At 29.8% G+C, this 16,274-nt stretch overlaps 1 protein-coding gene across 9 annotated transcripts in view; it reads right to left on the bottom strand.

Annotated features, from left to right (window-relative positions):
* The window catches only part of LOC145280045 (uncharacterized), a 434,510-nt gene that overhangs the window by 13,078 nt on the left and 405,158 nt on the right, over positions 1–16,274 (bottom strand). Inside the window, exon 12 of one of the 9 annotated variants that reach the window (XR_013868533.1) lies at positions 8,550–8,602. The exons of the other annotated variants lie outside the window; for them this stretch is intronic. The gene's annotated coding sequence lies outside the window, so the exon portion shown is untranslated. The remainder of the gene's footprint in view (positions 1–8,549; positions 8,603–16,274) is intronic. 9 annotated transcript variants of the gene reach the window in all.

The following is a 16,274-nucleotide window of genomic DNA, read 5'->3' as shown; positions in this document are numbered from 1 at the left end:
TCGGCCTAACGTACACAGGAAACATGAGTTGGAACAATTACATTGAGAGCATTGCCAGGACCACTGCAAAGAAGGTAGGTTCTCTCTACCGTGCTAGAAATCTACTAATGCCTCAAAGTATCTTGTACCTCTATAAGGCCACCATTTGCCCATGTATGGAGTATTGTTGCCATATTTGGGCTGGTGCATCTGCCACTAGTCTCTCGCTCCTAAACAAGGTTCAAAAGAGAGTCGCCAACCTGATAGATCCTGAACTGTCATCTAAACTTCAACCTTTGTCCCATCGATGAAATGTTGCATCCCTCTGCCTGTTCTACAAGTACTTTAACGGTGAATGCTCTGACGAACTGCAAGTACTTGTAACCCCTCGACATAAATACCCCCGACAAACCCGACAAGCAGCTAAATCCCCCCCCCTTTACAGTAGAGATCCCTAGATGTAAGACTCCAGTAGTTTCTTCCCCAGAACCGCTAGACTTTGGAATTCCCTTCCAGGTTCCTGCTTCCTATACTGTACTGACATGCAGAAGTTCAAATGTAACGTGAACCAACATCTTGCTGCCCAACTCCCTACATAATACCCCTGATGCTTATGTCCCTGATAGTAGCCCCCTACATCAAAGTGGCAATGTGCCTTGTTTGGGGTGAAAATGTAATAAAAAAAAAGAAAAAAGTATGGGATGTATTAGATTTGAGACTCTCTTTTTTGGACCCTGTCTAAGAGTGAGGTCATTAGTCGTAGATGGAAAGTTTGAAAGTAGCTTCATCTGTCCCCATACACAAACGATTGGTGAAGGTATTAATCATGTGATGTAGAAGGATTTGAGGTGTGAAAACAGTTGCAGTTTTAAAACTTGATAGAGGAGGATCATATAAAGTTTTGCCACATGGCAGCATTTTAACGCGTCATACCTCTCTGAAGATAAAAATGCAATTTAAGCGTTTTTATTTTGTTATCAAAACTCGAATGATATTGGTTATTTTGTAGAATAATGGTCCTTATGGGAAACTAATTTTTCTTTTTCTAGGTTTACTTTAAGAGTAAAATGTACCAATATTTATTTATATAAATAAAACAGTAGATATATATTTGGATTCAGACAGACAGGTACCAAATCTCCATTATAATTACAAGTAATAGTATAATTTCAGCTTCAGGCAGACAGATACAACATCTTAGCAATAGATTATATAGAAATATTCCTTTTCTTTATTAGTCTATATGAATAAAACAATAGATATATATGTGTGTGCATATGTAAAAATATTTAACCGATAAACTTTTAAACTACTGGACGAATAACACTGAAATAAAAAAAAAAAAATCATAAGGATGGTTTCTAACGAGTAAAATCCTTGTTTGGATGGATGAATAACGCGTACAGAAATCTGTCGGCAAGTTGAAATGCAAAATGTTTATGCCGACAGAATTTGTATTAATTTTGCACATACGCAAATTCATTCATAGCTTGAAGTGGTTTAATTCAAAATCTTTCTTATCTATCTGTCGATAGCTCAACTGGTAAGGAATGCGGCTGGAGTGCTTAATTTTTTGGTTTCTGATTCTATGATGACACCCAAGTCAGTTTTTTTTAACTTTTGAAATCAGTACTATATATAAAAATAGAGAATTAGCTCTGTAATAATAAATACAAAATCTGCATGAATTAAAATATATTTAAGGATATTTTATGACCGAGCAAGGTCGCCCCCCCCCCCGTTAGTGTACCGATATTATTTGTATAATAAATCAATAGCAGGTGATTTTCTGAAATACTGAAATTTTTTCATATTTATTTTATACTTATGTAAAATATGGACCATGCTATAATAATAATGTTATTATTTAGAAAGCCATTCTTAACATAGGAGAGGGGGGGGTGACTTTTTAAAACTAATCTGCATAATTTGATAAACACAAGGTACCATAAAAGTTGAATTTAACTTGAAAATCCTACCTAAAAGTGTCATGATCCATAAACTGCACAAGTACTTTTTTTTTTTTTTTTTTTTCGAAAAGAAGATTAGTAGACTTTTTAATCATGTGACATAGAAAGGTTTGAAGTGAGAAAATAGTAGCGGCTGTAAAACTTGATAGAGGATGACCCTCATGCGAAGTCCTGCTAGATACAGAGGTGGGGTGGGATAACTTGGATTTCATCATCATAAGACCTATAATCAAAATCAATGCATAGTTAATGATATGGACCCATTTTAATTGTAATAAAAATATGTGGAAATGTTGTTTGTTATCCTTCTTTCATGGTGGTCAACTCCAGCCGCTAGAGGTGAACAACACAATAATACCCGCCTCCGATATTATGAGGGGGGCTATACAAAAGGGAGACTATCACACGCACACAGCATAATCACATTGACACACTGGTTCTCATTAGAACACCAAAGTTAAGCATTGTCAGCACCTAATCAATACTAAAATGGGTGACCATTTGGGAATAGCAGGTACTACATGTGCTCTCTGCTTATCTCGGCACATTGTTTTCAGTTGTCTTAGACTTCTTCCTGCCACTGGACTAAGGCAGTGCTGATTCAGGAGATGTGTTGTTGGAGATTACGCAACCTTTGCTTCACAATTATATACACAATCACCCTTACAGGAGATATCCATTGTCTTTCAAGACTGGACAGAGGCGATGATGATGATGATGATGATGATGATGATGATGATGATACACCAACTAGTACAGTTAACAAGTGGGGAGAAGGAGAGAGGGAATCCGATAATCCCAGATTTACATCCTTGTTTAATTTTTATTATTAGTCACTAGGTGAAGTACCGGCCCCAGGGAAGGTTCATTGTACTAAGTACTTATACGAGAGCTGAGGAGTGACAAGTCGGATGAACCTTAAAATACTTTAAGAGAATCAAAAACACAGCAGTGGTCAGGTATGAAGAATAGAGATTACATACACAAATAATGCAGATGTAGACATAAAAGATTTTTTTTCTATTTTTGTGGAGTGTTTGAGGATGGTAAAATGTAGACTTTGGGTTTACTTTTAACAGCTCCATAACTCTCGATTCCTTTATTTTTGTTCTTTAGTCCTCACATTCCATAACTGATGTTTCTTAAAAAAAGGAACAATTGCTGTTTTCTGGGTCAGAATCTGTACATTAAACACTTATAGATGGTTAGTTTTTGACCGTGACGTAGTATTTTTTTAGTCCCTTACATCAAGTGGATTCATGCTTTGTCTGGAGTGATTTCCATAAAGAATAAAGTGCACAAAATCAAAAATTTATGTCAGCATTTGGCTGGCCATATCTCTTATCTTATCCATTGTCATCCATTACAATCTAGGTGTAGGAGAACTAGCTAGAAATCTTAAAGTTGACAGACAACGCCCCTTCCCGCTTCCACATAGACTTTACAGGAAAAATTCAACTGTTGTGGTTTTGTTAATTCATATACAGGTGACCACAAAAATGCCACCCAAGAAATCGTCAATAAAATTCACGATCAAAACATCTTTAGTACAAATAAACTTTCATCTATGCTTGACTTGTCCACCAAGATTCAATCATTAATGTCCAACAGTCTTTGTTTCATCGCCATTCAATGATAAGCACACCTGGATATGATATACAAAATTGTCAATAATTCTGTTTCATTGTTCGGTACTTGTGCAGCTTACAGACCGTGCTGAAATAATTATAATAAGTTATTATTTTGAAAGCCATTCTTATATAGGGAGGGATGGGGATGCTTTGTTAACTAGTCAGTGCTTCCACCTAACAATTTGATAAACAAAAGATATTGCAGAAATGGGATTTAACTTGAAAATTTTATCTAAAAAATAACATAGTTCATAAACTGCACAAGTACCCATTTCTCTCTGGACACTCATCATTTTCATAGACATTATCTCTGAGATAACCCTAAAGATAAAAATAGGGAGAGACGAGGGTTATGGTCTGATGAGTATGAATTTCATTCAATATCACACCTTCTACTGACCAGACGATCATCAAAGTGTCCCTGCATATCATTAACAACAATAAAACAAAGACTGTTGGACATTCATGACTAGATGTTGGTGGACTAGGTTGGATTTGAGAAAGGATTTTTCTCAACGGTTTTACGGGTGGTATTGGGGGGGAGGGGACTATCATCCTGTATTATAAATATGGCATAATCACATTGACACACCAGTTTTTGTTAGATCACCGAAGTTAAGCAACATTGAGCCTGGTCAATACTAAAATGGGTGACTATTTGGGAATATCCAGGCACTATATGTAGGAGGATGTAGGAAGGAATACCAAGCACTGCATGTAGGAGGATATCAACACCTCCCTGCAAGAATTGCTAAAATCAACCCCCCTGACGGAGATATACATGTGGCGGACGACTGCTTGTTAATTTGATATTCCCGTGAAGCTTCCTCCTTCAGGGGAAGCCGGTTCAATCCACCTAGGGTGAATAGCACTTCTATATTGTATCCTGTATTATGAGACATATTTATTTTGTGTCCAAACTATCCATACATACATTTAACCTTATAAATATTGTAATGGGTTCATCTATTAAAGTCTTATATATCCTATATCTGATGGTGAGGCCCCAGCCTGTGGGCTTTGGGGAGTGTGGCGCCACCCTTTAATTGTCATTGCTCCCAGGTTCACTCTAACGCAGAGTGGTAGTACCTGTAAGAGTCCCAACTATGGGTTGAATAAAAACCGATTTGAAAAAAAAAAAAAAATTTATTCTATTAAAAAATTTTTCTACAAAATAACTGGATTCGGCATTAAATAACCCGAAAAGCGTTGTTATGCTATAAAACAAAAACAACCAACCAAAATCAAAATCGCATGTTCCTTCTTTCATTGGATTTTTTTGGATTATTGATTATTGATACTTATTATTCTGATACAAAACCTATCTAAGAATACTGCCAGGCACATAAAGTACATTTGTGTGAAATCTAAAAACAAAAAAAAATTGGTTCAACCATTTAAGAGTTCATAGAGAACAAAAAAATCTTCTTTCATAATAGTAGATAGATAGATAGATAGATAGATAGATAGATAAGATCTTGGTAATGCATCCTTTCACTTTATTCATTAATTTTTTTTTTTTCATTCTTATAAGTAGAAATAAAGAGTCAGCTTGAAAAATATTTGACTTCTGAGTTGGTTTAAAAAAAAACTCCTGCAAAAATTGTTGACCTCAGACAGTCCACCTACAAAGTTTTAATTTTAACAGAATTTATAGAAAACAAAAATAATTCATTAAACACAGTGATTGAGAAAATATCAAATTTCGAATATCTATTTTAAGTTCTGAACACAAACTATAAAATTAAAATACAAATAGACATTTTATTACATTTTTTTTTTAATTTAAATAAATAATATTTTGGATGAAGCAAATGTATTAAGAAAAAATTTGCAAAAATAACAGATTATGCAGATTTAAAATGTCTAAAATTAATTATTTTTTTTTACAATTTGTTTTCATTAAATATTTGTAAAACATTTAGTAAGAACAAATTATTTTGACATTTCTTTGAAAAGTTGTCAGGTGAAAATACTTATTAAAAATAATTTTTTTCATAAAATTTTCATAAAAGCCAAAATATTCACATAATGTCAAATGAATTTCGTATTATTTGCATTTTTCAAACTACTGTTCTCATCTTGAGTATTATTCTCACAACATTTCACTCAATGTAACCTCCGTCCTTGTTCAGGTGCATCTTGCCAAACTTGAGAATCTGCACGGAATTTCAAACAGAACCCTATGGTTAACCAATGGAGGTAGAATACTCTTATTTCATCAGCCATGGTTAGGTAATAGTCCTAAGTAATTCACAATTGTATTTTGAGTGTCATTCACACTAAGGATCGAACCTTCAACCTCCAAAACTGTAACTTTTATAACTAGATTTTACCAAGTACTTCATCCACTACACCGTGAATCCGTGCAGATGTCTAAGTTCAACAGAAACATTCCTGAGGTCGGAGGTCACATCGACTGAAACATTGTGAAAATCATACTCAAGATGGGAACAGTAGTCTGAAGAATTCTAATAATACGAATAATCAATCCTAATCTCAAAAATTCAGAAACATAATATCAAATGAATATTTTTCAGGTTGAAGTTGTTCAACTAATGTGCTAATATCTTTTTAAGCAGAACATTTTCACAATATTTGACATTATATGAAAAATTCTTTGTATTTTTTTTTTTTTTCAAATTATTCCGACAATTTTTATGAAAAGCTATTAAGGAATCACTTTTTTTTGTAATAAAGAAAAACTATACACTTTTTCCTCCATTTTGTCGACCATACTAATTTATTAATCATTCTCTCTTCAACAATTTTATTATTCAACAAAAATGAGATAACCAATCTCTGACCAAAATTGAAAATAAAAAAATTCAATACAATAAAATCAGTCAAATTTTATAAGATTTATATTAATTAGATTTAGACAAAAGCTGGCCAATTAGGAAAACCAGCAGACAAGAAATTATTAGAATTATTTTTTTTATTAATTAAAAAGCAATCAATGCATAAAAGGCATTAATATTAAATAATTTTGCTGTGGTTATGGCAGTGAGGCAGATGGGGTAGCATTATTTAAAAAATTATTATTATTAGGAGAATTAAAAAATAAAATCAACAACATTATAAAACATATTTATAAACTTCTAACAGATGTATTTCATAAATCCTCATCAAAGAACTAGTCCAATAATCAGTTTTAGCAAACAAATAAAATCAAAATTCTATTATTAGCATAGAGGTCATTGAAAAAGAAGAAAAAAATTAAAATTTCACATTAATGTTGAAGATTCGTTGATAAAATGTTATAAAAAAAAAAAAAAAAAAGAAAAAGTGAAAATATGTAAAAATAGCATTGGGGCGTCAAAGGTCTATTTTGAGGCTATATTGTAAAAAATAAAAAAATGTTTTTCTTTTGCATAGATTTTTATGAATAGCATAATTATTTAATGATAATTATAGTCGGTGTATTTGAAAATTATTAATGGTGCTTTTTTTTTTTTTAACTTTATTCTGTGTGTTTATTTTTCTTCTTTGAACGAGTGGAATTATTCGACGAACTACTCTTATTTTGGATGTTATATTCAATACACTTGGGCCGATGTAACCTCTGGCCTTCTTCAAGGGCATCTTTCTGACTTTGAAACCTAATTGTCAAACTTGAGAATCTTTACATAAAACTCAGGAACCTGTATGGAATATCTAACTGAACCCATTTATTGAATCAAGTGACCAGGTAACGGTCAATTTTATCTTATTCTTAATTGTTATCGCCTATAGTAAAGAGTGAACCCTCTCTCTCTCATGCTATATATACACACACACACACACATATATATATATATATATATATATATATATATATATAATGTGTGATCACACATATGTATGTATGTATATATATATATGTATATATATGTGCATATATGTATGTACACACATATATATTTATATATAAACTAAAAAAAAAAAACAAAAAACAAACCACTAACCTAGTTTTAAAACAGATCCTTTGTCCGATAAAATGCATGCCCATTGGCTGATAGGAAGGGCGCGGTGGATACTAGAAAGCTGATTGGCTAACTAAAATCTCAATAGAAGAGGAGCATATAAAAACGATAAACAACCATAGAATTCGCGCATAAGCCTGAGGAGTCCTAGAGTGGATGAAACACGGAATATTCAGTGTAGCTTAATCGCCATATATATTTTATAAATTACTATATATATATATATATATATATATATATATATAAGGATAAAATACTAACATACTAAATCATAAAATGAAATGCCGTAGAGACAAGATGTATAAAAAAGACAAGGAAAAACAAGTTATACACAGGAAGAAATCATCAAAATGACAGATTTACTGGTTTCATTTGAATCAACATTTTTCAGAAAACGTTTAATAATTCTACTAAAACTGGTAAATCTCTGCTTTTGATGATTTCTTCCCGTGTTTAAATTATTTTCCCCTTTGTCTTTTTTATATATTACCATTACTTGTATTGCAATTTCTTCCTATTGGTGTTCTAATCTACCATTTTAATTATTGGTTCACATATTGTATTTGATTCTATACTTGACCTACTCAAGGAGCCATTGTTGTTCAACATATGCATTGTTTTCTTTTTTCCTTTTTCTTTTTCACTGTCCTCCATGTATTTTCGACTTTTTGCTTATTTCCTTTTGAGCCTTAATTGAATATTTAATTATATTCTTCTTTGATGACCCTCTTTCCAGAAAAGGATACATTCAATGAGCAAAAATTTCTCAGAATTTTATAATTATTTAAAAAAATATTGCCATTGTTCAATGCCATTTTAAACTGCTGTACACATAAAAAATTACTTCTAAATAAAACTAAAAGCACATTAGATTGATGTGTTTTATTTTTAATTTTTTAGCATTTGCATGGACAGAAGCTGAGGTCTTAATAAAACATTTTGTTATAAATAATCCCAATAGAAATAGCAAAATCCCACCACTTCTAAATTAAGTGTGAAGTTACCTGTGTAGCATATTCATACTCCTGTGTTGTCACATCATTTTTGTGACTGAAATCTGCATAAGATAAATAATTACAAAAAATGGATGTCTTTCTGAAATATTTATAGACAGCAAATCAATAACCGATCATAATTTTGTAGAATTTTTTATCGTTATTTTCCTTTAGTTGGACTTGCAGTGATTCCTTATATTACCACCTGTCTCATTAATTGACCAGACTACTTCAAGATCCCTTTCCTTCTAACCTATCATGTGGTTCTGTTCAGCCAATCAAAATTCTGCATTTTGTAACCGTTTTTACTATGCAACACCAGCAAGAGGAAAAATAACAGCAAACCCAAAATTAGTGAGCTTGAGAAATACACACACTTAGACATGATATATAAAAAATAATTAAGATTAAAAAACGTACAATTAAATTTAAAAATTAAAAAAATATATAAAGGAATTAGGGGTTTGTATTACTGTACACATAGATTCGAAAAAGTTGTCAAAAAACAAATATATAACAATTAAATGTTATCAAAGGCAAGATACGTTACTTTTCTGCCAAACTGGATATATTTTTTGTGTTTTTATTCAATGTAACATATTTATTCAGCTCGAAAAACACACAGTGTTTACCGATGTATTCGAAAATTCAAGATGGCGTCTCACACCCTCTTTAACACCGTAAGTTTGGGAAAAGGTGTTATAAATAATAAACTATATAAAATACTATTAAAAACCCGCCGAATATATGTCAACCTATGTCACGGTAACATATATTGAGCGAGTTTTTAACAGTATTTCATTCGGTTTTTTATTTATAACACCTTTTCCCAAACTTACCGTGTTAAAGAAAGAATCAGACGCCATCTTGAATGTTCCAATACATCGGTAAACACTGTATGCTTTTCGAGCTGAATAAACATGTTACATTGAATAAAAACACGAAAAATATATCCAGTAACTTATCTTGCCTTTGATAACATTTATTTGTTATATATTTGTTTTTTGACAACTTTTTCGAATCTATGTGTACAGTAATACAAACCCGGAATTAGATTATGAAATTATAAAATACTAGACATTTAAAAAAATAGTTTACTCATAATTACTTCTTATAAAAAAGAATATATATATATCTACATTTACTTTTTATAAAAAATATATATAGTCATATTTACTTAGAGAAAGCTATGGAAATTACTTTTCAAAAATAGTTTACAAATAGTTACTTTGTATGAAAAAGAATATACAAAGTGCCTTCAATAAGTTTCTAGACTTTTTTGTATGGGCACTTATTATTATTAATAACACACACTTAAAACTCTAGTCCTCTTCAAAGTAATCTCCTCCGGCTGCAATGCACTGGTTGTACGATTCCAACAACTTCTGGAAGGCCCCATGGAAGTCCTCTTGTGTGAGCATGTCAATGACCCTTATCACAGTCTCTTTCATCTCCTCAATTATTTGATAATGACAGCTTAGGGAATAACCTAAGGTGACAAGGGGCAATGTCTGGACTATAGGGAGGGTGAGGAACTGTCTTGATGCCCATCTTGGTCAAATAGCCTGTTACGAAGAAGAAGTTGCAGATTGGTGCATTGTCCTGGGGAAAATGTCATTGACTTGGTTTGAAAAATGCTGGCCTTTTCTGACAGAATCTCTTCCTGAACTCCCTTAAAACCTCAACATAGTATTCCTTGTTGACTGTCTGTCCAGTGGGAACCCAGTGCATGTAGATCATGCCCGTGTTGTCAAAAAAAAAAAGGGGGGATCATCATAAGTTTCTAGGTGGATTTGCTCTGTCTGGCCTTTGTGGGCTTGGGAGAGCCAGCATACTTCCACTGGGAACGCTGTCTCTGGGTCCCTCAGTCATAACAGTAGATCTAACTATCATTGCAGGTCAGCAGAGCATCACAAACTGCGGTATCTGAATTGATCAGCTCAACCATCTCCCTGCTGTCATGACAACATCTTCCTTTCTGATCTTCTTTGAGCAGCCTTGGGACAAACTTTGTGCAAATCTTCCACATCTTCTATTCTATGTGAATAATTGTGTGTACAGTTCCCACACTGACATCAAACTGTGCACTTATTGTCTCTGTATACACACGACAGTCCTTATCCATGAAATTCTTTATTTGGCCAATCAACTCTGGTGTTCTGACTTCCTTATTCCTCCCACACATCTGATCATCCCTCACAGACTCCCTGTCTTCCTTGAATCTCTTATGCCACTCAAAACTGATGCTTGATTCATGCAAAATGATCCAAAAGGCTGAAGCATTCCATATGTTTCTGTGTCAGTTTTTTCAAATTTAAAACAAAATTTTATTGCATATCGTTCTTCTAAAGTGTCCTAACATCCAGATTGCATTTTTAAAATTCACCAGCTGTTTCAATTAGGTTTTAGTAGTGTGTATTCCAACTCTTGCTGTAGCTGTTCATTTAAACTTGAAATCATAAAAATTGGTCAGTCATCTCATAAGATGCATAGCAATAACATACAAAATTTTCAAGAGTCTATGACAATTTTAAATGCCTGTATAAAAACAGTCTTGAAACTTATTGAAGGCACCTCGTATATTCATATTTACTTTTAATAAAATTATGTAATCATATTTACTTATAAAAAATATGAAAATTAATTTTAGCAACAACAAAAAATATACCTTCCATTTTCATTTCTGTTTTTTTTTTTTTTTCTTTGGTTGATAAATCTTATTTTCGGTAAAAAACATACTTACTAGGTGATATTATCTGTTTTAAAAATGACATCATAGCTACAAATGTTGTAACATTAAACCATTAATTGCATTATAATAGTAAATATTTATTTATTTTTTATTTATTTTACATTTATTTTATATTTATTTATTTTATAGTTATTTATTTTATATTTATTTTTATTTTATATTTATTTATTTTATATTTATTTATTTTATAGTTATTTTATATTTATTTATTTTATAGTTATTTTATATTTATTTATTTTATAGTTATTTATTTTATAGTTATTTATTTTATAACTATTTATTTTATAGTTATTTATTTTATAACTATTTATTTTATAGTTATTTATTTTATAGTTATTTATTTTATAGTTATTTATTTTATAGTTATTTATTTTATAGTTATTTATTTTATAGTTAGTATTTATTAAATTTTATTAGATTTTTGCTATTTAATATTTTTCAAATTTATTTTAATAAATTTGCTTTTCTTTGTTTGATCTGATATGAAACCAGAGTTGAATTTTCTAAAGCAACAAATATTCAGATTTCATTATTGTGTAAATCTCCCACAAAAGAAAGGTTTATTTTGATATTCAGCTTATACGGTTTCATATATTGGACTCACAGCAGAATTGAGTCTGGACCTCCAAAATTGATTTACTAAATTATGCAATCGTAACGTCTCATGTTGTTCATCAACTTTGGCACACATCAATATTTCAAATCTTGGACCATATTTCTTTTAAGCACCCCCGCTGGGAAGAGAAATGAAAAGTCAAAACTTAGTTTTATACAGCGTTTATCCAAACGAAACATTTCCACTTTTATGCAGTTGTACGTTCGGAAAATGAAAGCAACGATTTTATTTTTTTAACTAAAAGGTTTACTTTAAGTAGGTGTATTTTTTTTTAAATTAAAAGTAAGCGTTTTTATTTTTAAAATGTTCAAACATTCAAAATAATTTCGATGACTAAAATAGGATTTAACCAATTTATTAATTTGTAAATTGAATGAATCTAAATGCTACAAAAATTCTGACAATGTTGTTCTGCTTGCTTGCTTGTCACCATGTACACTTTAGCTATACATAAATGGTTTAGATGGTGGGAGGAAGGGAGAATTGCATAAATAATGCATCAATGATGAGAAGTGGTGAGAGGAATGGAACGTCTAAGTAATTAAAAGAGAGAGAGAGAGGAAAATAACAAAAGAGAGAAAGAGAGGGAGAAAAATATGAGAGAGAGAGTGAGAAGGAGAGAAAAAGTGAGGATAGAAGAGAAAGAACGGAATCTATTATGACATCACAATGTATTCTGATTTTGTAAAATCCTTTGTAATGGAATGATGGAAATAATTAACCTTTACTGCAAAATTGTACTTTAAAGTCATCTTTCAAAAAAACAAAACAATATTTCTTACTCTTATGGCTTATCCACCGAACTAGTTTTCAAAGTACAGGTCGATGCATGGTTCAACAAGTAAATGAAGGGTTTGTTTAGGTTTGTGTGTCAGTTGCACGCTAACTTCTGTCACGTGTGGGTTTCATGATTAAAAAATTAATTTATTGCATAAAAAATTCTGTCGTTAAAGGGCTAAAAGAGAGAAAGGGAAGGGAGATGGGAAAGAGGAAAGAGAGCGGGGGGAATAGGGAGTAGGAAAGAGAAAGAGAGAGAACGAGTGAGGGAGGAAGAGGTAAAGGGTCTTTTATGATATCACAATGCATTCTGATTTCATAAAATCCCTTTTCTTTGTAATCTTTATGAAACCATGATTATCAAACAATGACAAATGTAGTAATATATATAACAATAGTAGTATATATATAACAAACACTAATGTAGTATATATTTAACAAATACTAATGTAGTATATATATAACAAACACTAATGTAGTATATATTTAACAAATACTAATGTCGTAATATATTTAACAAATACTAATGTAGTAATATATATAACAAACACTAATGTAGTAATATATATAACAAACATTAATGTAGTAATATATTTAACAAACACTAATGTAGTAATATATTTAACAAACACTAATGTAGTAATATATATAACAAACACTAATGTAGTAATATATTTAACAAACACTAATGTAGTATATATTTAACAAATACTAATGTAGTAATATATTTAACAAATACTAATGTAGTAATATATATAACAATAGTAGTATATATATAACAAACACTAATGTAGTATATATTTAACAAATACTAATGTAGTATATATATAACAAACACTAATGTAGTATATATTTAACAAATACTAATGTCGTAATATATTTAACAAATACTAATGTAGTAATATATATAACAAACACTAATGTAGTAATATATATAACAAACATTAATGTAGTAATATATTTAACAAACACTAATGTAGTAATATATTTAACAAACACTAATGTAGTAATATATATAACAAACACTAATGTAGTAATATATTTAACAAACACTAATGTAGTATATATTTAACAAATACTAATGTAGTAATATATTTAACAAATACTAATGTAGTAATATATATAACAATAGTAGTATATATATAACAAACACTAATGTAGTATATATTTAACAAATACTAATGTAGTATATATATAACAAACACTAATGTAGTATATATTTAACAAATACTAATGTAGTAATATATTTAACAAATACTAATGTAGTAATATATTTAACAAACACTAATGTAGTATATATATAACAAACACTAATGTAGTATATATTTAACAAACACTAATGTAGTAATATATTTAACAAACACTAATGTAGTAATATATATAACAAACACTAATGTAGTAATATATTTAACAAATACTAATGTAGTATATATTTAACAAATACTAATGTAGTAATATATTTAACAAATACTAATGTAGTAATATATATAACAAACACTAATGTAGTAATATATATAACAAACATTAATGTAGTAATATATATATATAACAAACATTAATGTAGTAATATATTTAACAAACACTAATGTAGTAATATATTTAACAAATACTAATGTAGTAATATATATAACAAACATTAATGTAGTAATATATTTAACAAACACTAATGTAGTAATATATTTAACAAACACTAATGTAGTAATATATATAACAAACATTAATGTAGTAATATATATATAACAAACATTAATGTAGTAATATATATATAACAAACATCGATGTAGTAATATATATAACAAACATCGATGTAGTAATATATTTAACAAACATTAATGTAGTAATATATTTAACAAACATCGATGTAGTAATATATATATAACAAACATTAATGTAGTAATATATATATAACAAACATCGATGTAGTAATATATATAACAAACATCGATGTAGTAATATATATAACAAACATCGATGTAGTAATATATTTAACAAACATCGATGTAGTAATATATATAACAAACATTAATGTAGTAATATATATAACAAACATCGATGTAGTAATATATATAACAAACACTAATGTAGTAATACATATAACAAACACTAACTCAACGAGTCACTTATGGTCTAGTGATGAATAATATTATAATTACTTTTTAAAATTTATTAAAAAAATATAATCTTGACTTTCACTTTCCATAAGTACCGCTCAGAGAAGTGGAAATGTTTTGTTAGTTTGTATAACCTGTGTAAAACAAACTGTTCCACTATTTCATATCTTTCCTTGACTTGGATGCTAGATAGAAACAGAGTTCCAAATTCCATGCTAGAACCAATGGGAGAAGTCAAATCTAAGAAATCTACTCAAGGAATGTGTCTGAAGGTCAAAGGGGAGGAATTAACACCATGCATTTTTTTTAAAAAGTTAATTTCGAAATGAATTCCATACAAACAAATAAAAAAAAAAAAAAAAAAACAAAAACAAACAAAAAACCCCAAAAAAACTTCAAATTCGTATATTCTTTAAAATGTATTTTTTCCAACAATTTTAAAAAGTAAAAATAAAATGCCCAAACAATTGATTCGGTTAAAACAAACATTGAAATATCCAGTTAAATTAAGACATAATGTTATATATATATATATATATATATATATATATATATATATATATATATGGAGAGATGAGAAACGAAAACAAACCAAAATTATATGTTCATCAACGTTTCATCTTTATTTAAAGACTTCCTCAGGATGATTGATTTGAAGAAATAAAATATCAGTACAATATTTGAAAATATATTTGTTGCGTTTGTAATGTGAAATGGATGTCTTTGTTCTATTTTTGAATGAAAAAATTTAAAAAATAGCCATTAACATTCACTCCATGCCATAAACGCTATACACTCTCTGAATGCTAACGGTTATTGAAATAGAACAAAGACATCCATTTCACATTACAAACGCAACAAATATATTTTCAAATATTGTACTGATATTTTATTTCTTTAAATCAATCACCCTGAGGAAGTCTTAATATAAAGATGAAGCATTGATGAGTATGTAATTTTGCTTTGTTTCCGTTTTCATCTCTCCATGTTGAAATATTATTTCCATAATTTGCTTCATATATATATATATATATATATATATATATATATATATATATATATATATATATATATATATATATATATATATATATATATATAATCTTTATATGTGGATACGTCATAAGGGTTCACTAAGGATTATATTTAGTTAAACACCCATTTTGCATACTTTGAATGGCTTTTAGAAATTGACTTCTAGCAGGGTCAGCCTCAGGCCACTGGAATATATGGGGCCGCAGTGGGCCCACGCTTCCATAGGCTCCACACCGATTCATTCTTTTTTTTTTTAATCCTAATTTTCAGTTATTATCTCTACCCCTATCCTCTCAGCGCCCCATGCAATCTGTTTTGCATGACTCTGCAAAATCTAAGGCCAGTCCTGACTTCCAGACTAAGCTATCTCTGGATATATCTTCATTTATCCCTTTTATCTAAATATTTTTTTTATTAAAAAAATATATTCCTGAATCAGAAAT

Source organism: Euprymna scolopes, chromosome 7 (genome assembly GCF_053919585.1).
Source record: "Euprymna scolopes isolate OS-2025 chromosome 7, ASM5391958v1, whole genome shotgun sequence".
NCBI classification, from domain to species: Eukaryota; Metazoa; Mollusca; class Cephalopoda; order Sepiida; family Sepiolidae; genus Euprymna; species Euprymna scolopes.
The sequence above is the reverse complement of the archived record's forward strand: the minus strand, read 5'-3'. Positions and strand labels throughout refer to the sequence as shown.